The sequence below is a fragment of the Danio rerio genome, chromosome 25, assembly GCF_052040795.2.
Source record: "Danio rerio strain M-AB ecotype USA chromosome 25, GRCz13ab, whole genome shotgun sequence".
In the NCBI taxonomy this organism is placed as follows: domain Eukaryota; kingdom Metazoa; phylum Chordata; class Actinopteri; order Cypriniformes; family Danionidae; genus Danio; species Danio rerio.
Genome location: NC_141045.1, coordinates 8,298,135 through 8,320,000, shown reverse-complemented (window position 1 = coordinate 8,320,000; position 21,866 = coordinate 8,298,135). Strand labels below are relative to the sequence as shown.

Sequence of the window (21,866 nt, the reverse complement as noted above, 5' to 3'; positions counted from 1 at the left end):
CTAATATAAACATATTTATATTTTAATAGCTGAATTGTAAATAAATATACAGTATATTTAATATAAAGTGTGTGTAACGATGTATAGTAAGTATAACAATCACGCACACACAGTATTTATGAAAACAACATTAATATCATAAACATCGAGCATAAACATACACACAAAATACTCTAAATGAGTAAACCACTATATTTACCAGAATTCTGGAGTCTAATGTACTTTATAAAAAGAAAGGTTTAGCAACATTTTCATTATTTTACCTCTCTGACACCATACTGCTCCTGTAACTTACGTTTATAGGACTGATGAAGATTGTGGAGACTACATTAATAATAATCCATCAGACGTATAAGAATCATCCTGAACTTGACAGATATGAATAATCTCACCTGTCTTTAGCTCTGAAGCTGCAATTGGGCGCAAAACTGCGCCTTTAGTGTATTTTTCCACGCTTTTTTCCCAAAGATTTTGGAGAGAAAAATAATACGATTCACAACAATGCAGGGAGCCGGCTGACGTCATCACGCGGCGACAGGAAGCAGGATGCACGATTCCGTCACGCGCTCCTGCTAGATCCCGAGATTTCTTTTCATCTTCATCACTGTCTTCATCCTCATCTGTGAAGTGCGTTGTTGTGCTCTTGTTTTCTGAAACGATGCAGCGCTATTAGAATATAAGGCGGTTTAATCATAGACTGGATAACGGGCTCAATAATAGAGCTTTGCTGCTCTCCGCTGGGCAACAGCTGCCATTGCAAAACCCGGAGGCAGAACATGCGAACTCCACACAGAAATGCCAACTGACCTAGCTAGGACTCAGCAAGAGGTGTGAGGTGACAGTGCTTAAAAATAAGTAATAACAATGCACAACATGATAATGAAATGCTCATATTTAAAAATAAACTAATAAAAATATAAATTAATAATAAATATATGTAATTATTTCATAATTAATATTTATCATTAAAAATCAAGTAACATTACATTTATGTTAAACCAAAAATCAAACAAAATGTAATTAAAATACATAAATATAGATTTTTAGTTTACATTTTAAAATGAGAATAATGTTTTAAAAACAATAATATGAGAATATTTAAAAAACAATAAGATATATAAAATAATAATAAATACATGTAATTATTTCATTTAATAATAAATAAGAGGATGTTAGTTTATGTAATAAATTACCAATAAATAAATAATATGTAATATTTATTATAACAATAATCATCATTACATTTAAATTAAGCAAAAAATCTAATAAAACGTACATTTTATTTATAATAAATTATTCTACAAATAAAATAGTACAAATATTTGATGACAACTATTTATTGTATTAATGTTCAAATAAATTTAAATGTAAAATTATAACTAAAACAAGAACAGGAAATATTAAATACAATTATTAAACAAGCTGAAGAAGAAAATAATGAATATTTAGCAATATTTACAGTAAATGTATAAATATTGTACAAATAAAAAAGAAAGTATTTAATGTGCAAAAAAATCATATTAAAACGAAAAACACTTTTGTACTATTACTGTACAAAGTGTACTATATATTATTACATAATAGTAATAATAATGCAATATTTTATCAATGTAACTGAATGTGAAGTCATATTTTATAATAAATAAAAAATAATAAGAAGAATGCATTAATTTTCCAGATGTATTTGAATAAAATAATAATATTAATAATAATAATCTTAAAATAAATGTATTAAGCAATTAACTAATAAATACAATTGTAAAAACACTAACAGTGAAATACATAAAAATCCAAATAAAATAAAATCATATTCTATTTAAGAACAACAACAATTGTCCACTATAATAAGAGAAATGATTAATGATAAAATAAATTTACAATACGATATTTCTTTAACTACAACCACCATCAATACATATATTTAGACTTATTTTGAAAGGGCAAAATGGAAATGTGCCGATGATTTTCTGCAGGCGTCTGTTAGTTTACAGATGCTTTCGACACTTACCTTCCTCACAGCGACTCTGAAGTGCTGAGGGAAAGTGTGAATTACAGGCTGAAGACCATCCATGTTTCCATAAACACTTTCCATTGTGTCAGGAAGAATTAGTGACGGTAAGAGAAAGTGCTGAAGGCTGTAATTAATCCAGGTTTCCTGATATCAGAGCGACAGGCGGGCTCTCTCGGGCCTCGGGACCTCAGAAATCTCAAGATCATTTCATGAAGTTAATGAGGCGACCCTTCGCCCGGAGGAGGCCAGCGCTTTATTGTTTACTGCTTTTTGGGAAGAGTAAAAGAAGCTGCGTTTATAGCCAGAGTTCTGCAGTGGTTTTTATTCAGTAGTCAATCGCTAGCACGAAGGATTTTTAGGTCGTTTAAAAAATCGTATAATATAAGCATTATAAAAACTGTTAAATATTACGACTACTAATAGTTTTAATATGTTTATATTAGTAGTATAAATGTTTAATATTATTTTTTTAATGTGTATTTTTCTATTAGCATTTGAAGTAATATTTAATATTAGTTTTTATTATGTTTATATTATTAATAATAAATATTACTACTACAACTAATAAACCCACACTAATACAGGGAGAACATGCAAACTCCACACAGAAATGCCAACTAACCCAGCTGGGGCTTGAACCAGCGACCTTCTTGCTGTGAGGCGATAGTGCTACCCACTGCGCCACTGTGATGCCAATAATAGGTTTACATTATTATTATTATTATTATTATTATTATTACTATTATTATTATTATTAGTAGTAGTAGTAATATTTAATATTGGTTTTTAATATGTTTATATTAGTAGAAGTTGAAATGTTTAATATTATTTTTATTTATATTTAAATGTTTATTTTAATAATATAAAATATTACTACTACTAATAATAATTAAATATGATAAAATTAATATTAAATAATACTACTAATATTATAAACATAATAAAACTATTAGTAGTAGGAGTAATATTTAATATTAGTTTTAATATAATTACACTATTTTTATTAGTAGTAATATTTAATATTAGTTTTAATATATTTATATTATTATTATCAATAATATTATTATTATTGGTTGCAGCATTAATATTTTATATTGGTTTTTATTATTATTATTATATTATTTATATTAAATAATACTACTAGATTTCCCAGTGTTGGATTGTGACTGGAAGGGCATCCGCTCTGTAAAACATATGCTGGATAAGTTGGTGGTTCATTCTGCTGGGGCGACACCTGATTAATAAAGGGACTAAGCCTAAAAGAAAATGAAAAACTGAATATAGATATTAAAACTAATATTAGGTATTACCACTGCTACTAATAGTTTTTATTATGTTTATATTCATATTATTAGTAGTGATATTAATATTTAATTAAAAAATATATAAACATCATAAAAACTAATATTAAATATTACTTCTACTACTAGAAAAAATAATATAAAGATATTAAAACTAATGTAAAATAATACCATTACAACAAATAGTTTTTATTTTGTTTCTATAATTAATTTTAGTAGTAATAGTAATATTTAATATTAATTACTATAAACATAATTAAAAAAAAACTAATATTAAATGTTACTTCTAATACTACTACTAATCATTTTTATTATGTTAACATTATTGTTAGTAATACTATTTAATATTAGTTTTTAATATGCTTATATTATTCATTTTAAATATTACTACTACTAAATATATAATCCTAATAGAAACTAAACTAATATTAAATGGAATTAGTATTATTAATATTACATTGATAATTATATCAAAATAGAAATCGAAATACAATAACACTCTCTCTCTCTCTCTCTCTCTCTCTCTCTCTCTCTATATATATATATATATATAAATAATGTAATGAAATGAAATAGTTGCAACAGCAACACTATAAAATGAATATTAAAAACAATAAGACCAATCATTAAAATATAATATTATCAGCAACAAAAAGAATTATGATGAAATAAACAATTAAATAGAGGTCACATTTTCACATAATGAAATAAAGATGATGGAAATTACATGACAAAAATAAAAATAATAATAAAAATATAATATATTATTAATATAATTTGTATTAAAATTTATTCAAAATATTGATCAAAACAGTAAATAATTGTAATAAAATTGAACAAAATAAAATTATATATAAATGATTTAAATCTTAAATTAAGCCCAATAGTGTTTCAAATAATAACAACATTCGATTAATATTCTAATAAAATGAAACAAAATCAATGAATCCAATAGTTATAAAAAGTATTATAAAAACAAAATGGAGATCATAAATAATAATACAAATGTGTAAATAAATGAAAAAATAAATAAACATTTTTAAAAATGAATATTGAATAAAATAATATATAACTGCAAAACTATTTAGTTATTCAACCTCTGTGAATAGTTAAAAATATTACATTTAAAAAGATTTGACGAAACATAATCATAAATAAAACATAATAAAAACGTCAGGCAGTCCTAACTAGGCATGATATAGCTGACAGTAGTTTATTTGATATATTTTGTGAGAAGATTTGTACTTATATACAGTATTTTTGGTCTTTCTTTGGGTCATGAGCAATAACTAAAAAAAATATGGATGACGCGACAGCACCATCATGAGTCATGACCCCGGAGTGCAGAACATGAGTGATCTGTAGGGGCCAGTAGTGAGCCGTTTGACGAACAACCCCATGATGCTGCTGTGTGGAAAATAAATCACTTTATCGATCAGCTACAGCAATTTCACGAGTTATCAGCATTCACAGTCATTAATCCGAGCCGTGCTGATAATAACTTGTTCAGGTGTCACAGAAGTTTCACACAATACTATACATTTTATATGGTTTGATTATGATATTTAGCTTAGCAACTCGCAGCGGATCAGTTTCACAGATTGTGAGTTTCTCTTCACGAGACGGACTGAATTATTCGCCAGATGATGAACTCTCCAGCTTTTCACGACGCTAAACTCTTTAAAAACTGATCAAATCACAGAAAAATAAAACACTGTTCACGTATTTTACTTTTTTTCACTTTGTAGACAACGAATACGACAAAACGAGCATTTAAAATCCGTTAATCTGTCTTGTCAACAGACTGAGGCGAGGAGATCAGTAATATGGCAAGCCGTATTAACATTAGCTGCGTCCCAAATGGCACACTATGCACTCATGCACTATGTACTTATGCACTTACACACTCAACAGGGTAGTATATGTATGTAGTGTCGTCCCAAATTGCACAGTAATGTTTTTTTACTAAGCGGAAATTCAAACCGTTTCCCTGACGATGTTTGACGGTTGCCAAATCATTGAAGTAAACGACTAATAATCAAATAATACCTGCTGTGAGTATTGCCGCATTCACCATCGGGAGGCTCTATAATCACTCTTGTAGAAGAATTTTGCTTTCACCATCCAAAATAAATAAAAGTATTCAACATGTGCGTCCGATAGCTCCGCCCCTTCCGCTACGTAAGCAAACCTGCGGTCGTTGAGTGCGTGAAGTGTCCATCGTTACACACTTCACTTTACCGGCTGAATAAGTGCATCATCCGGGTAATTAAAGTGCACTTATTATTTTTAGAGTTTTCAGTGTGAATGCACTACTTACACTATTTATACTACAAAATGGCGTAGAATAGTGCATAAGTATGCGATTTGGGACGCAGCTACATATTATAAACCGTAGCCTATTAGCTTTAATTTTTCACTATAAAGGCCTATTTTTAAGATAGCCTATCTTATTGTGATTTAATCAGACATGTTCCTAGATCAACTATTCAAATCAGCCAATTATATTAAAGGGACAAGTTTAATATTTGGACTTAATACTTAAAAGAAATATGGCAAGCCGCATTGACATTTAATATAAACTTTCGCCTACTAGTGTCTATGTTCACTTTCTATTTTTAAGATAGCCTTTTGTGATTTAATCAGACATGTTCCTCAACAATTCCAAACAGCCAATCATAATAAAGGAACAAGTTCAGTATTTAAGCATACTTAATGCTGAGGTCACACCAGATAAATCATGCTATTCGAGCCTAAATAGCCGCGTGAACATTTGAGTTTACTCGCTTCATTCGCGCGTCAAATTCACTTCAGAACAGAAACGGATTCGTGTGTTGGGCCAGGGCTTCTGTCTGCCCGAAGACTCTAGCTTCATAGCTAAATGGCTAACATGGATTTTATGAAGAAAATAACAGTGTTTATGTGTTTTATGAAGACTGAAAAACAGCGTCGATATGTTTAGGGTCGTGTCTGAGTCCACTACATCCTTTCAGAGGTGCATCCAGCTCTGTGAGCTCATAAACTCCTCCAGAATCTGAACCTGGATGACGGAGGCTTTCAGCGGTCGCGCATTTGCATTGAATTAACATGTAAATCACTCGCGCTTGACGCGCGTTCCACGTCTGGTGTGAATGCAGCATTACACTTAAAAGAAATATGGCAAGCCGTATTAACATTTATTATAAACCGTAGCCTACTAGCGTCTATCATTACTTTATATTTTTAGTACATCTTAGTTTGATTTAACCAGACATGTTCCTGGATCAACAATTCTGATGGCTACTTACAGCAGGATAACACGCCATGTGATAAAGTGAGAATCATCTCAGACTGGTTCTTTAACATGACAATCAGTTCACTGTACTCAAATGGCCTCCACAGTCACCAGATTTCAATCCAGTAGAGCTCCTTTGGGATGTGATGGAATGGGAGATTCGCATCATGGATGTGCAGCCGACAAATCTGCAGCAACTGTGTGATGCTATCATGTCAACATGGAGCAAAATCTCTGAGGAATATTTCCAGTACCTTGTTGAATCTATGCCACAAAGGATTAAGGCAGTTCTGAAGGCAAATGGGAGTCCAACCCGGTACAGGTAAGGTGTACCTAATAAAGTGGCCGGTGAGTGTACAGTGGGTTCTGTTGTTGCATTGTGTTTTAGGGGAATTATTCATTAATAGTGCTTATTATAATCCAGTAGTTGTGTGGGTATTTTGTGTTAGTCAGATGAGGTGTAGGGAAGCAGAAGTGGGTCAGAACCTCTCTCTGAACGTCTCTGTGTGACGTGTGAATCTCTCTTTAACCGTGTTCACGACAGCTCTTTGACAGCAGTTTGAGTCTCACGGTTCACGCTGAGCCCAAAGCTTCCGTCTGCCTCTGTTTAATGTCTGTTTCACCCTATAAAAGAAGCGCAGTAAATACATTAACCTTGAAGTCGAGAAATAGAAAAACATAGAGGAAGCCTGTGGTCGCTGATTGATTTTGAACAAATATATTTATATTTTTTTATATTTATTGGTTGCACTTTTCTGATGGGAATCTCCTGTTTCGGCACATTCAAAGGTCAAAACGCTTAATCTGATTTACACTACGCGGCTGTTGAATGCTTGATTCTGATTGGCTGTTAAGGTGTGCAGTTATTTTCAGATAAACACACAGCTGAAGTAGATCCAAGCCGGTTTTGACTGCATTACAGTTCCCTACGCTAAATGATTTCAGCATTTCAGCAGCACTTCAGCATTTATTTAATGTGTTTCTCATGATTTTTATTTTGTTTCTTTTTGATAAACTCTAATTTTGGTTCTTGCAACACATTTCAAAAATAGTTGGAACAGTAAAGCATTTACAACTTTGTCATGTTGCCATTCCTTTACACAACACTTTTTTCACAAGACATTTAGGGACTGAAGACACCAAATGATGAAGTGTTTCATGTAATTTTGCCCCATTCCTCCTGCAAACAACTATTTAGATGGGCAACATTCTCTATTGGAGACAGGTCGGGACTGAGGGCAGGCCAGTCAAGTAGGCTTGTCTAAGGCCCCGTTTACACTAGTGCGTTTTAGTTTTAAAACGGCGTTTTAGAATGAAAACGATCCGCGTCCACACTAGCGTTTCTAAACAGCTCTCCGTCCACACCAAAATGACTGAAACGCACATCACGTGACCACACACACACTCTCGGGCAAGCGCTGCAGCCTACCAAACCTGATGAGAGCTGTGCTAGTTGGAGTGTTCATCAAGGATCTCCCGCTGGATCTAATCTCACTATATTTGCTAAACGTTATATTCAATTCATCTTGTTGTCTATATCAAAGCACATATTCCTCGACTTAAATTAATCATAATAATAAATGTTAAATATTAATAATAAATAATAAATTAATAATTAATCTAACCACGTACATTCTGTATATTGAGTAATTGCTTTCCTATATTTCCAATAATGTATATACTTATTGTATGTTATACTTTTATAATGGCCATAGTTGATTATTAAAACTGATATTCAGAAAAAGAGAGCGTTTGTTTCGTATTTTCAATGAAAATGAAAGGAGGCAGTGATGTTATAGGCTCCGTTTTGTTATAAATATGCATGCACAAAGTGAAGATGATGCTCATATATGCTGCACAACGCCTCAACATTTCTACTGTCTGTTAAGGTGTTAATATCAAAATGAAAATAGCAGTTCCTTCATGTTTTTCATTTTATTATTAAGAAAGTGAAACGATGTAGCCAGGATGATGTGAATAAGGTTATACAGTACTCTGTTCCCTTTGAAAATTTACCCGACATGTTCTCGGGAGTCTGTTTTCCATATCAAAATGCGAAGTCTGAACTTTCAAGGAGAGGATGCAGAACTTTAACTGTGTCTAGGCTACTTAATATTGATGAAAAGCCCCAATCAGAGAGGCGAATGTCTGCAGCCCCGCCTCCGATTTCAGATGTCTCCGTTTTCCCCCATCCACACTGAGACGGACTGTTACGGCCCAAACTCAAAACTGGCTCGAATAACAAAAACATTCAACGTTTGAGCCGAACATGTGGAAGACACAGACGTTTAAATGGTTAAATTGACGTTCCGTCAATATGTTTAATTTTCCATAAATCATAAGTTTTCAAAAGAGACAAAACATTAACAAAAATCAAGTAGACAGGTAGGGCAGCTAAGGTAAACAGGTCTCTGACTAAACTGTTTTAAATGGACAGATCTTACCTAAACTCCCGTGAAAAGAAATAAAAAATAGGTGAGTCTTCCGGGCCACTGCTTACCTTCGCTAAACTAAATAAATAACAAAACGTGACTATGAAAAATAAACCCCTACCTGCTACAAAGCAAAGTATCAAAATAAACAAACTAGTTAACACATTACGAACTACGAATCAAAAGATTAACAGGAACAAAACACTAAATGGAGCGGCATCTAGATGAATGATCGCCGGGCTTGCGGAGCACCTGAGCGCAAGCCACCACCGAGCTGAGGGAGGGCGAGAGACTGCAAGATAGAGAGAGAGACAGAGACGCCATTGCTGTCAGCCTTATATAGTGGGAATCCCCAGTGACGTCACGGGCATCATCCAATCCTGGTTAAGCCGGGTGAAACACTCCTCCTAGAACTCGATCGCAAGCACAAACCGGCAATAAATAAATAGATTAAATAACACAGACCCACGTAACACAGACGTTTTCAAAACGCTCCGTTTTCGGCACTCGAAAACTTCGGCGTAGTGTGGACAGATGGAGTAACTGTAGCAAAACTTAAGCGTTTTCAAACTAAAATGCATTAGTGTAAACGGGGCCTAAATAAGTTGGGCTGCAGATGTAAATTCATGTTTATTATAAAAAAGTTAAATGTTTGGATTAAAAATAACCATTTCAAGAGTTCACACTTAGCTGATGATTAATTATAAAGCTTATTTGGCATGCTGTTCCGGGAGAGAACCCTGAGCTCATAAGATCCTCGAGCCCAGGGCTCCCTCTTGTTTGCAGGGTGAGAGGGGAGTTATCTAGGTAGATCTCGTTTCTATTGTATTTGATATGAAAATATATCAATATTTAGCAATAAACAAATTCGTATAGAAATGCACAAAACATAAATAACAAATACTACTTTGCATTTATTAACGTTATAACAGAATGTAATTAAGGTCTACATTAATATATAAAACACAAACAACCATGGTTTCAGTTAATTAAACAATAAATATGAGGTAAACGTTGGTGGTTTTCTGCTAATTTCTCCAGGTGACTGTAAGAGATGGATGCTATTTTGACAAAATGTTGCCATTAAAACAACTCTCTTATCAAACTTGAAAGTTAAAGAGATAGTTTACTCCAAAATGAAAATTCTGTCATCATTTACTTGCCCTTCGCTACTTTAAAACCTATTAGAGTTTCTTATTTCAGATAAATACAAAAGAAGATAGTTTGAAGAATGCTTTAGCTGACACCCATTGACTTTCATTAACCGTAAATTGAAAATGACCTCATCATTTATCCTCCCTCATGTGATTTTAAACCTTTATTTTCTCCTGTAGTACACACAAGAAGATATTTTGAAGAATGCTGTAGCTGGCACCGATTGGCTTCAATAAACCAAAAATAAAAATTACGTCATTTATTCTCCCTCATGTGATTTGAAACCTTTATAATGAGTTAATTTTTTTTCTGTTAAACATAAAAGAAGATATTTTGAAGAATGTTGTAGCTGGCTCTCGTTGACCATGATCGTAATTTGTTTACCTATGAAGGTTAATTAGTGCCAGCGTTCTTCAAAAGATCTTCTTTTGTGTTCAACAGAAAAAAATACCTCATTATTAATTTAAATTGTTTTTGGGTGATCCATTGCTTTAACAAACAATAAGAACATTTTTCATTTCCTAATCCTCTATTACGTCGTTAATAGGATAGTTCACCCAAAGATGGAAACTCTGTTATCATTTACTCGCCCTTTACTTCTTCAAAACCTAGAGTTTCTTATTTCAGTTAAACACAAAAGAAGATGTTTTGAAGTATGCTGTAGCTGTCACCCGTTGACTTTGATAAACAAAAAAAATAAAATTACCTCATTTATTTTCCCTCATGTGATTTTAAACCTTGAGCAATGAGCTATTTTCTTCTGTTGTTTACAAAAGAAGATAATTTGAAGAATGCTGTAGCTGTCACCCATTAACTTAAACTAAACAATGAAAATGATCTCTTTTATTCTCCCTCATGTCATTTTAAACCTTTATCATGAGTTTTTCTTTTCAACTCAAAAAATGCATTTTGTAGAATGCTGTAGCTGTCACCCATTGACTTTAATAAACCAAAAAAATTTAAATTATCTAACTTATCTTCCCTTATATGATTTAAATCTTTACAATGAGCTATTTTCTTCTGTTGAACACAAAAGAAGATATTTTGAAGAATGCTGTAGCTGTTACCCATTGACTTAAATAAAACAAAAAATAAAAATTACCCCATTCATCCTCCCTCATGCGATTTTAAATCTTTAGAATGAGCTATTTTCCTTTAGTTGAGGACAAAAGAAGATATTTTGAAGAATGCTGTAGCTGGCACCCATTGACTTCCATAAACCAAAAAATTAAAATGACCTAATTTATCCTCCCTCATGTGATTTTAAATCTTTAGAATGAGCCATTTTCCTTTAGTTGAACACAAAAGAAGATATTTTGAAGAATGCTGTAGCTGGCACCAATTGACTTAAATAAAACAAAAAATAAAAATTACCCATTTATCCTCCCTCATGCGATTTTAAATCTTTAGAATGAGCTATTTTCCTTTAGTTGAGGACAAAAGAAGATATTTTGAAGAATGCTGTAGCTGGCACCCATTGACTTCCATAAACCAAAAAATAAAAATGACCTCAGTTATCCTCACTTATGTGATTTTAAATCTTTAGAATGAGCCATTTTCCTTTAGTTGAACACAAAAGAAGATATTTTGAAGAATGCTATAGCTGGCACCTTGAATGCTGTAGATGTCCCCCACTGACTTCAATAAACCAAAAATGAAAATTAGGTCATTTGTTCTTTCTTATGTGATTTTAAACCTTTATCATGAGTTTTTTTTCTTTCTGTTGAACACAAAAGAAGATATTATGAAGAATGTTGTAGCTGGCACCCATTGACTTCAATAGTAGTTGAACAATTAGCCTGCTATGGAAATCAATTAGTTCCAGCATTCTTTAAAATTTCTTCTTTAGTGTTCAACAGAAGAAAATAACTTCAATAACTTAATAATTTCCATTTTTTGGGGGGGTTAACCATCGCTTTAACAAACAATTTATGTGCATTTTTCATTTGCTAAGCCTCCATTGTTTGCCTTTTATTCCACTAAAACAACAAATTCTACACGTCCAATCCAACATTTCACATACAAGTGTGTACAATAAACTCCACCTGATGCAATTGATCCCATTTTCATGACAATAAACCACAAATCAAAGTCCCTATTGACATTATACAGCCAATTCAGATGGTTTCATCATCAGTATGACATATGAAGATGATATAGTGGACAGCGTGACAGGCGGAGTTGAAAATGTCAGAAAGGTTAATGTTTCTTAAAGGACACAGGCATCCGTCAACATATCCCTTCATGTTCTTCATATGAACCGTACAGTAATGTGTACAGTAAGATGCTCTTGTAATCTTTAATGAGCTCTCAAACTAAAATAAAAACATCACATGTAATCTTTTTAATCTCATGCCTGAACATGTTTTGCAGCAAAGTGGACGCGCTGTTGAAAAAGAGGAACTTTATTTACTATGACACATCATTGTAATTAACGCAGGACGCGGAAGGAAAGGTGCTCGCTAATTAAATCTTAACATTTAAGCACTCGCAGTCTGTTTGCTTTGTTGGAAACAAGGGAAAAACATTAAAACGTCTGAAGCAATGCTGAAACTGATTAATGTTGTCATGGTGGAGGGGGATGAGCACAGGAAGAACACAACACGTATGGTTTTTGCGTGTCTCGTGATGTTGTGTACTGGGATCTGAAATGATGCAGTTCTTGGAAAAGACATTCATAATTTAGGCATTTTAATCTTCTTTGAGGAAGCTCCTTTGGATGGGGGTTCGGTTAGCTCGTAGTTTTCTTGTAAGAGAAAAGCAACACTTTGATCTGTTTTAAATATACATTACATGATTGGAAATAAAAAGACATCTTAACACCAATAATACATACATGTCAACATTGGGATGAGAAAATAAAGGGATGCTCAACCCCCCATACCAAACCAAAAAGAAAAAGAAAAAAAATTATTAAATTTGAAGGTTTTACATTGTAAATAAACATTTGAAACGGTCAGTAAAATGCCTTTTTATTATTATTATTATGTACAAAGGATATAATAAACAGATAAACAAGACGTTTAGGGACTGAAGACACCAAGTGATGAAGTGTTTCGGGTGTAATTTTGTCTTCCAGCAAACAAGTCTTAAGATGAGCAACATTCTCTATTGGAAACATGTTGGGACTGCAGACAAGCCAGTCAAGTAGGCTTAACGAAGTTAGTTGGGATGCAGATGTAAATTCATGTTCATTACTATAAAAATGTTAAATGTTTGGGTTATGATTAAAATTAACCTTTGAACTTGCATAGCATTTAGATCATGTCAACCAGTAAAACAACACACGTCCTCACATCCAAGGGGTGATTGATTTTGAACAAATATATATTTATATTTTTAGATTTATTAGCTGCACATTGATGATGGGAATCTCCTGTTTCGGCACATTCAAAAGGTCAGAACGCCTAATCTGACTTATACTACCCGGCTGTTGAATGCTTGATTCTGATTGGCTGTAAAGATGTGCAGTTACTTTCATATTAACGCACGGACAAAGTAGATTCAAGCAGGTTTTGACTGCAAGAGTTTTTTTTTTCAAATAAAAGCGTATTCTAATTTTGGTTCTTGCAACACATTTAAAAAAAAAAAAAGTTGGGACAGTAAAGCATTTACCAGTTTTTAATGTTGCCATTCCTTTTTTTTACCACACTCAAAAGATGTTTAGAGACTGAAGAGACCAAATAATGAAGTGTTTTAGGTGTGATTTTGTCTCATTCAGAGAAAAATTCTCTATCGGAGACAGGTCGGGACTGCAGACAGGCCAGTCAAGTAGGCTTAACGAAGTAAGTTGGGATGCAGATGTGAATTCATGTTCATTACTATAAAAATGTTAAATGTTTGGGTTAGGATTAAAATTAACCTTTGAACTTGCATAGTAGATCATGTCAACCAGTAAAACAACACACGTCCTCACATCCAGAGGGTGATTGATTTTGAACAAATATATATTTATATTTTTAGATTTATTAGCTGCACATTCATGATGGGAATCTCCTGTTTTGGCACATTCAAAAGGTCAAAACGCTTAATCTGACTTATACTACCCAGCTGTTGAATGCTTGATTCTGATTGGCTGTAAAGATGTGCAGTTACTTTCATATTAACGCACGGATAAAGAAGATCCAAGCAGGTTTGGACTGCAATACAGTATTTTTTAAAAATAAAAACATATTCTAATTTTGGTTCTTGCAACAAATTTAAAAATAAAATTTGGGACAGTAAAGCATTTACCAGTTTGTAATGTTGCCATTCCTTTTTTTACCACACTCAAAAGATGTTTAGAGACTGAAGAGACCAAATGATGAAGTGTTTTAGGTGTGATTTTGTCTCATTTAGAGCAAAATTCTCTATTGGAGACAGGTTGGGACTGCAGACAGGCCAGTCAAGTAGGCTTAACGAAGTAAGTTGGGATGCAGATGTAAATTCATGTTCATTACTATAAAAAATGTTAATGCTTGGGTTAGGATTAAAATTAACTTTTGAACTTACATAGTATTTAGATCATGTCAACCAGTAAAACAACACACATCCTCACACCCATGGAGTGATTGATTTTGAACAAATATATATTTACATTTTTAGATTTATTAGCTGCACATTGATGATGGGAATCTCCTGTTTCGTCACATTCAAAAGGTCAAAACGCTTATTCTGATTTACACTAAGCGGCTGTTGAATGCTTGATTCTGATTGGCTGAAAAGATGTGCAGTTACTTTCATATTAACGCACGGACAAAGTAGATCCAAGCAGGTTTTGACTGCAATACAGTTATTTTTTAAATAAAAGCGTATTCTAATTTTGGTTCTTGCAACACATTTAAAAAAAAAAAAAAGTTGGGATAGTAAAGCATTTACCAGTTTGTAATGTTGCCATTCCTTTCTTTTTTTACCACACTCAAAAGATGTTTAGAGACTGAAGAGACCAAATAATGAAGTGTTTTAGGTGTGATTTTATCTCATTCAGAGCAAAATTCTCTATCGGAGACAGGTCGGGACAGCAGACAGGCCAGTCAAGTAGGCTTAACGAAGTAAGTTGGGATGCAAGTGTTAATTCATGTTCATTACTATAAAAATGTTAAATGCTTGGGTTATTTTTAAAATTAACCTTTGAACTTGCATAGTAGATCATGTCAACCAGTAAAACAACACACGTACTCACATCCAGAGGGTGATTTGTTTTGAACAAATATATATTTATATCTCTAGATTTGTTGGCTGCACATTCATAATGAGAATCTCCTGTTTCGGCACATTCAAAAGGTCAAAACGCTTAATCTGATTTACACTACGCGGCTGTTGAATGCTTGATTCTGATTGGCTGTTAAGGTGTGCAGTTATTTTCAGATAAACACACAGCTGAAGTAGATCCAAGCAACAGTTCAACAGTCAAAAATAAAGAACTCATATGAATTACCCACTAAACTGGCAAAATGTAAAATACTTACGTTTTCTCGTGCGATCAGGCTGGCTATAACATGTAAAACGGGCTCATGAAAGGAACATTCAAAACGCGAGTCATGTAAACACCATCATATTATTGTCTAATTCAGATTAGCAAATAATTTAATTACTGATGTCCATGTAAATGTAGTCACTGTTTACATGGTAGACTCTTAATCAGAGTGTTGTCTTAATCATATCCAAGTATAGGTAATTCCTTTCTAGTCTTCCTTTTGCAAACCTCTCCTCTACATACGTATCCCAAAAAGTATAATCCTTATCATTATTATGTTCATACCCTACCTCTAAGTGTGATCGGTACTAATTATCTCAACAAGCACCTCTAATTACTAAGTGCACCTGTAAGTTTGCATTTCAAAGCACAGCGGCGAGATGATATGATTAGTCTCTGCCTTTAGCGTTTAGCGCATTCATGCTAGCCTGGAGAAATGAGCCACAGTGACTCAAAAAAACAGTTTTAATATATTATGCAACAGCATGAAAAGTTTCTGCAAAAGTGTGTCATCTGCTTTTCTCGCCACCAGGAAGTCCCAGCTGCCTACCAGATGGCAGGATTTGCCTGGAAAATATTTACCCTTCCTCTCTCTTTCTCTCTCATCATGCCGGAGCGTTTGCCAGATGACACGTGCCGGAGAACTTGTTTAACAAGCGGAGCGCGGAGGGAAAGATGGAGAGAGAGACGGACAGAGTTCTGCTTTCAATGTGATATCGATCTGAGCTCTGACACTGCAGTGTGAAGAACGACCCTTTGAGGTCATTCATTGCAAAAGTGTGTGTGTGTGTTTGTTAAAGTCATAGGAAGCCTTTTAAAGATGAAGAAACAGCGTTTAGAATCATTCATGCTTCATATATTGTGCTCAGATCACCTGTGAGCACAGAAATACACTCAAACATATATAGTTTTGTTGGTTGCTCAATTTAGTTATTTAAAAGGAGCTGAAAGAACACAATTATTGAGTTTTTTAGGGACAACATTATTGTTTTATGTTAACTTAATCGATTTGCTTTGGGACAACATGAAGGGATTGTGTGGAACCCAGCATTTTTACAGTATAGATCAGGGCTTCTCAAAGTCCGGACTCTGGACTGCGAGGGTATTCAATCTGACCCGACTCGACCTGACTCCGTTTCATTTTGCAAGACCATGTGTAAAGGATTCAAATTGTTGATTTACTTCATTGATAAATGCATAAGTGAAGTTTTTTTATAAATGAAGTTTCACAAACTAATTTCGAGAGGAGCACGTGATATGATTGACTGCAGCTGGCCACTCATCTACACTCATTGGCTAGCCAATCGGATCGATCCAAACTCACTATAAATAACCTAGCTAAGATCTACTCCCTTATCTTCGTTTTTCGAGGAAAACCCCCATCCAACCATTCTCCTCCTTTCCTCTTTTGCCGAGGGGAGCTCTCGAGAACCCCTGACCTTGTACTCCCCTCACATGCTTTATGGACCTGGCGGGAGCCCTGGGCTCAACTATCTCCGAGCTCAGGGTTCTCTCCCGGGACAGCATGCCAAACCTGCTAACTTGCTAACAAGTTGTCATACAGTATCTAAGTGTGAACTCTTGAAACTAATTTCGAGAGGTTCACGTGCTTATGATAGGTTGCCGCTGGTCCCGCATTATCCAATTTAAGATTCACCAAATCAGACAATTCCTAAGCCACTACAAATACTTTAAGTTCCATATGACAGCCATCTTCATTTTGAAGAATCCCCTCTTCCACCCTTACTCTTCCTCCTTTCCTAGACGGGTGGCACGGTGGCCCAGTGGTTAGCACCGTTGCCTCACAGCAAGAACGTCACTGGTTCTAGTCCTTTCCAAGCCAGCTGGCGTTTCTGTATGTAGTATACACGTTCTCCAAGTGCTCACGTGGGTTTCCCCTGGGTTCCCCAGTTTCCTACCCCCGCGGTCCAAAAACTTGCAACTTAAGTTAATTGACTAATCCCATAAATATATACACTAGATATCGCATAGGCACCCTGAGCATGCGTCAATAGCGCTGGGACCCTGAGCATGCGTCAATAGCGTCGCCACATTGGTACAGTGCTCCCAGGACAAGTGTCATTCAACCGCACTAGACAAGACAGTGTTATTACGTGAAGATGCGGGACTTTAGCGCTGTCTACGGGTGTAGTAAGGAGCAAACAAAAAAAACAAAGCACAAAGGCAGAACATTTCATAGGTAAGATTAAGTTTTTTACGTTTTTGTATGTTCTGAAATTTGTGCCACACAGGTAACGTTATTGATGATAACAGTCACTTACTGCATTCATCATCAGGCAAAGTAGCTCCAACTCACACTAAACACTCGGCTTATGCTAGTTTTGTTGAATAAAATCAGCAAACAATGCAAAAGAAATATGACAACGAGATGCTGCGCTGCCAGAAACTTGTATTATTGTCGGCTAGTGAACGAGTCGTTCATAACGGAGATTCATTCACAAACGAATCGCTCCCTCCATCAGAATGAGAAGTGAAAGCAGGAGAGGAGGTGTGTTTCAGGACATGGATTACATCAAATTTAAGAGGGAGGGTGAATAGTAAATTTTTGTACACACAAACACAAGCGTTTTGTCAGGAATGCCCGTACGATCACTGATCCATCAATGTAGAAAAGTGATGTAAAATTATAATTTTCATAATTAAAAAAAAAAAGCCAACTAACATCCAGGAAACCTCCCGATCATAAATATATGGGTATATGTGTGTATCTCTGGCTTTGGATGGCCACAGTTTTCCACTGCAGCGTGGTCCCGCATTCATTTCAAAGGAGCGCTACCCTGTTCCAAAATGGCGGCTCTATTGATGCATTCCTTCCAATAGACAACAACAGGGTAGGTGACATCTAATGTATATATCTATGGACTAATCCAAATCAACATCATAGACATGCTCCTAGTAAGTAGTTATCTCTTAAGAGCAATCACTAGCTGTTCATTAGCTTCTACAGCAGGGGAGTTCTCGAGATCTACCTGAGCTCAAACTCCCCTCTCGCCTTGCAACAGGAGGGAGCCCCGGGCTCAAAAATCTTATGAGCTCAGGGCTCTCTGCCGGGACAGCATGCCAAACAAGCTTTATAATCAATCAATCATACAAGGCTTCACCAGATTGAGCGGGCTATTTGCACGTGTGCGCCTGCTTTAACACACTGTAGCAAAGCGATCATTTAAATGGATGAAGAAAACTTGGTGAAGACAGTTCAGAGTTGAATGGACAGATAAGTATGCGTTTATTTCCAATAGTATCTGGATGCAGCCTTTATGATGCAAGCTGAGATTGCATCACTCAACGATGCAATGTCAGACACAATGCACTCAAATGGAGTAAGTGACGTCACTGTGAGGGGTGGGGTTAGGTGAGCCCATTAAAAAGCATTGGATGCAGCCCAGATTGCACTGCACCAGGTCTGCATCCAAACCCCTCTCGTTTATTTTGCCACAAGCCAGCACAAAGCCATTCTGCTTGATTTTTAATGAGACAATTGGAGTTGTAAAAAGTGAAATGTGAAATATTCACAAAATACAGATAGAAGGACTGAAAAACTACAACACCTAAAGTTTTCGTTGAAATTGATTTGAACATTTTTTTTAACTGTTTTGAATTTATGAATTGGAATTGTGTATTTACGACTTGTTTTTTAAATTCATGAATTGTGTTTTCAACTAACTTAATTGGATTTCCGAAATGTATTATTTTTGAGACTGCTCTGGCTCTATTTTATTCATACATGGAGTAATATTACAACCCAGCGGCAACCTCCCGCTCTCCCTCAGGAAGCCAATACGGAAGTAACTAAAACTGCAATTCATCCGAAATTCCGCTAGTCCTGGCCGCTCCTGGCTCCAAAACAGAGCAAATTTCAATTGAGCCCACTGTTAGAATGGCCAACTTTACAGCAGAAAAAAAGGTGTTTACAGCCTGGTACAAAAAAAGATTTTGGTTAATACAGCTAATATTACCCTTCATGACAACTGTGAGGGGGTGAATTTTTTTATAACTCATCCGTTTCCTTTATATTAAGTTATATTAAGTTTGCATAATTAAGGGAGTGGCCACTTGAGTGACAGCTAGGTCTCGTTGGTCGCCGTCACATCACCTCAGCTGAATCCTGCAGATTAGCCACTGAACTCGGCATAGTTATGGTATTTCTGTGTTGTTTTATGTGGCTTTACACAGTCAACTGCCTTTTGGACTTGTTTCCTACAATTATTAGATGGCATGGCATGCTGAGTGCACTTAATTGTGCTCACAAACCTTTCACGTGGCCTCCGTTTCCCATGTGAGTAAAGTTATATACTTATCTACCATCTTTATACATGTATTTGTTTTATTTAAGATCATTTATCGTTTATATTTATATTTAGAGCTGTAATGCACTCCAGAATCTGACGAATTGATTAGCTGTAGGCTCTAGAACAGTCATCTGAATTATTGTCATACAGTGTTATGCTGGATTTCATCAATTTCATAACTAACACAGACTATATCTGAAGTGTTTGGAAGTAATTCGCGTTTTCCTCCTGTTGAAAAACGTCATAAGAACAATGTTTAGTGGCTCAATGTATTACAGCAGTGTGTGTTTAAAAGTCTAAACGCTTTATTGATATAGTATACAGCCAAGCACAAGTGGTCAGAATATAAACGAGTCACAGGTGATAAAGTATTAAGCGTTCTCCCAAAGTAAACTGTGTCTGAACCAGGTCCAAGCTAAATGCCAGCAGGTGTCTGTTGCTCCGCTCACTCTCCGCCTCTTTGCCCTTGTTTGGTATCCCGCCGTGGGTGTGATGACGCGCGAACAAAATGGCGACGGTTGGCCGCGCCTACTTGTGGCTTTTTTTGCGCTCTTTAGAAACCTATGGGTGACGTCACGGATACTACGTCCATATATTTTACAGTCTATGATTACAACGTATACTTTTACTCTACTTGTACTTCATTTTTGGGCAAGTAATGGTACATTTACTTGAGTATGATTTTTCAGTACTCTTTCCACACTGTATACTCTAGCACTATTGCTCAGTCATGACAGTGGTTGACCTGAAAAAGAAAACTGACTGTGGAAGCAGACAGTTTATGCTAATGGCCGCTAATGCAGCCCTCGGAGCATTGTGCTAGCATTGTGTAATGTAGTGCGCTCTGCCACTTTTCACAATACAAAGATGTTAAATGGAGCTTGTATTGCTTGAAGCGTGTGTGTATTTGCATACAGTATGTTTGGGGCCTAACAGGTGCTGCTGGTTTTTGCTTGTGGTTTAAGGGGTTGGTTAGCTAATGTAGAGCTAGTTCAGCATATGACTAAGAATTGTGAAGAGTGATTAAACATTGATGTTACCCAAGGTTGAGCTTGTCACTTCAGCAAATTTGATGCTGAAAGCTGCTTGGCATTTATTCTTATCGCAATTTTACTGTGCATGATTTATCAGCGCATGTTATTGTAGATTAATCTGTTTTTCTTTTGCTTTCTCTGCCTCAAAGATGTTTTTCAGTTACACTTTGTTTTAAGGTGAACTTTTTACAGTGTAACTTTATTTAAATACTGAGTATTATTAATTTTTACATGTACTACAGTTGAAGTCAAAATTGTTTTAAGATTTGTCTTACGTCTTACTATTGTTACTTATTAATAAGTATCTGTATGTTCTACCAAGCATAAAAAAATTAAGGAATTAAGTTAAAGAGCCTCTATTATGCGTTTTTGAAAATGACCTTTCATGTACATTGAAATATCCAGCTAAGGCTTAAATCTGTAAGTGTACAGTGTTTAAAACTGTTGATTCATAACTGTTGATTCATCTATAAAAGAGTCGACTCATAGTGCTTCAAACGAGTCGTCTTGATAACGAGTCATTAGATGTTTCACGGTGACGTGGCTACTAAACACAAGCCCCGCCTAGTAGTTGCATGCGCAAACCCGGGAGATTTGAAACTGTAAAGAGTCAGTGGTTGAGGTTTATTTTTGCAGAAATGTCACTTTAAGCTGTGCAGAAGTGTCTTGAAAAATATTTAGTCAAATATTATTTACTGTCATCATGACAAAGACAAAATCAATTAGTTATTGGAAATGAGTTATTAAAACTATTATGTTTAAAAATGTGTTGTAAGAATCTTGTCTTCATTCTCTCCATATATATATATATATATATATATATATATATATATATATATATATATATATATATATATGTATATGTATGAGGAGTGTGTATCCTACAGGTGGTTT

At 34.8% G+C, this 21,866-nt stretch overlaps 1 protein-coding gene and 1 long non-coding RNA gene across 17 annotated transcripts in view; one reads left to right on the top strand and one right to left on the bottom strand.

The window, feature by feature from the left end:
- Positions 1–21,866, bottom strand: part of hmg20a (high mobility group 20A) — a 93,054-nt gene that overhangs the window by 14,551 nt on the left and 56,637 nt on the right. For 5 of the 15 annotated variants that reach the window (XR_015525564.1, XM_087310448.1, XM_087310440.1 and 2 more), the window contains exon 1: positions 393–520. The exons of 8 other annotated variants lie outside the window; for them this stretch is intronic. The gene's annotated coding sequence lies outside the window, so the exon portion shown is untranslated. 15 annotated transcript variants of the gene reach the window in all.
- Positions 521–21,732, top strand: LOC147830784 (uncharacterized). 2 transcript variants are annotated; one of them, XR_015526156.1, is made up of 5 exons: positions 13,874–13,958; positions 14,491–14,575; positions 15,140–15,203; positions 16,161–17,779; positions 17,817–21,732. It is a non-coding gene; the product is annotated as an uncharacterized LOC147830784 (long non-coding RNA). The 2 variants fall into 2 exon arrangements; XR_015526155.1 differs by lacking the exons at positions 13,874–13,958; positions 14,491–14,575; positions 15,140–15,203 and adding exons at positions 521–855; positions 6,694–6,908.